Source organism: Dreissena polymorpha, chromosome 13 (genome assembly GCF_020536995.1).
Source record: "Dreissena polymorpha isolate Duluth1 chromosome 13, UMN_Dpol_1.0, whole genome shotgun sequence".
NCBI lineage: Eukaryota > Metazoa > Mollusca > Bivalvia > Myida > Dreissenidae > Dreissena > Dreissena polymorpha.
In genome coordinates, this window is record NC_068367.1 from 12,352,728 (window position 1) to 12,355,849 (window position 3,122).

Below are 3,122 nucleotides of genomic sequence, written 5' to 3' on the forward strand. Positions count from 1 at the left end.
CTAAATATATCGTAATTGCCTAATAAATTCAATAACAAACTAACAAAAACAGCCTTTTATGAATGGTTTATAACTTATCAGTATTTGCATACACTTTTTGAATGCACTAAACGATAAATTAGAACAAAATTTGACAGAAAAACAATAAGGCCTAACTTTACACGCCCATTGTGTGCAACAATATGATGTGTTATCTTGTGCTCCTATTTTCGAATTATGCAAATATCTCACTGTTAGACATACCTTACAGTAAATAATGTTAACTTCCATTTTCAGAAATAAATGGCAAACCAAAACAATATTCAGTCCAATCTTTCCCAGTCTATGCTCCTGTTTAGATCTATTGACTCTTCGAAATACATGTATTTATTTTTTACGAAGTCACGCAATTTATAGTTTTCATGTATCACAGTCTTGTGTATCGGGGTAACTACACGTGTTTGTCAATTTTATATATGTTTTCCTATAAATAACTGCATACATGTATAAACTGTAACTTTGTGTATTGTAAGTATTCGCGTAAAAGTGTCGTAAACTCGTGCTTTTAAACGCATACAATCTAAATACCTATCTGTTCGAATCCTAACTGGAATCTTGCAGCAAAAGAAGCCCCATATCCGGTCTTCGTGGTGGTTGTTGTGCTCGCTCCTCATGCCATGTATGAAGCCGTCGTCCGGACACCGAAAGTGGACCGGCTGATCAAAACTATTCACCCACCCTGCGTTGAAATGTTTCCCATTAGTTAGTTATTTTTTTCAAATAACCATATTATGTGGTTTTATTATTTAAATACAAATGCATGTGTTGAAATTAATTGTATTGTATATATGTATATTGTTAATGTAATTATTCATTTTCAAAAAATAAAGGCACGCTGATAGACAGTAAAATTTAAGTTCCACAATTTAAAACAAAATTTACATTATGTTAGGTATTTGTCAAGCAATTTCAAAGTTTCAACTGTTAAACTCCCATCCTTAATTTGGACCATTTTGTCAAGTCAGACATATGACACTTTAAACGTTAATATAATTTCTTAACGTTAACCTTAGTACAAATGTCGATGTTCTTATATAGCATTCATACCTTTTCGTCGGAGCACTCGTCTCACCTAGAAACAAGTGTAGTCTGATGTTCAAATGTTCAGTGGTGGCCAACGTTGTCTTACAAGCTGTTATATACATGTACACACTATGTACTGTACCAGTGAGAACAGGCAGATGCGGTGGTTAGAGCAGACGCTTTTAGCATTCGTCTGCTTAATTTTACTGCAGTTATCCACACTGGCAGTCACGGGTTACGGTTCCTAGCGTAGCTAAGCCCATACCGATTTGCAAAATTGCGTCTGCATTTTTTGTGAGCTAACGTTCAGAAATAAAAACGATAAGACAGTAACCTGTTATTTTAATATAAAGATCTCTTTAACATTCACGTGAAATGGCTATCACAGCAAATACACGGTACCTAACACAAAGACTTAATATGATGACTTTTTTACACAACTTGTTCCAGATTAAAACCTAGCATTGCTGTTGTCAAGATAAACATTCTAACGATGTTTCATCAATAGGTAGTCTTAAATGTGGTTTCAACATAGATTATTTGTTTACTTTTGTGTTTAAGATTTGAAGTGTTGCCTAGATTCGAATTCTTCCTAAACATTGTAGAGATAACCATTCATATCAAGTTTCAACAATATATAGTTATACATGTGGCTCCTAGACACGAATTAGTGACCTAGTTTTTGGACACACATAATCCAGATTCAAAACTTGCCTACATATTGTCAAGATAACATTCAGACAAGGTTTCATAAAGATTGAGTCATAAATATGGCGTCTAGAGTTGCCGCACTATTTTACTTAAATTTATCTCATGACCTTTTTTTAACGCACGTAGCACAGATCTTACTTGGCTTAGATATTGTTTAGGTAACACGTCTGATCGCTTATCATCATGATTGACTTATACATAAGGCTTAGAGTCGTTACACATTTCTTGTATTATTTGAACTGGGTATAAACTCATTCTGTTTGACTAACGTGACATTGATTTTAACTTGGTCTAGATATAATAAAAAACGATCATTCTGATCACATGTCAACACGATTGAGTCATAAATGTGGCTTTTAAAGTGGTTAAACGGTTTTTCGTAAATTTGACTTAGTTTCCTAGTTTATCTACACACACGACCAAGATTTGAACTTGATATTATTTAGATACACATTCTGACCATAATCCATCAACATTGCTTAATATATAAGTGTGGCTTCTTAAGTCTAACAATGTTTTAATAAGATTTACCTAGCGACCTTGTTTTTGGACGCACATAACATTAGGTTCAAACTTGGTCCAAGAAATGCAAAGATAAACAGAACGTGTGACCAAATTTCATCAAGATTGAGTCACAAATAGGACACATAGAGTGATAACAAATTGTTGTTGTTTCTTTGTTATTATTTAACATAGCAACATCAAAACAGATTCCGACTCGATCCAATCATTTTTAAGATAAACAGTCTGACTCAATTTCATCAAGATTGAGTCATAAATAAGACTTCTAGAGTGGCTACAAGTTTTTTTATGACGTAACATGGGGACCTTATATTTGGACCCATGTGCCTTAAGTTCGAACTTGACCAAGGCATTGTAATGATATACAATCTGATAAAGTTAAATCCAAATAGTGATAAATGTGGCTTCTAGTGTGGTAAGATGTTTTTTCTAAGATTCGACCAGCATGCTTAGCTAGTTTTTGGATACAAGGAACTCAAATTCGAACTTGACATATATATAGTTATGATAAACATTCCGAACTATAGTCATCAAAATTGAGGCTTAAATATTGTTTCTATAGTACTTACAATGTTCTTTTTTTTCGCTACCTAGTTTTTTGTCACAAGTGAGTCAATTTCGAACTTGGCCTAAATGGACTCCAAAATGTCCATGTCAGCAACACAAAACTTTCTGAAGTATGAGTGCTTCTTGAATACAGACAGAGAGTTATCTCATGTTTTTTGTTCAATAGATGGCATATGCACATTTATATTTTGGAATGTTTACAGCACAAACATTTTATAATTTGTTCACATTGTTTAGAATGCACTGAATAAGAAGACACA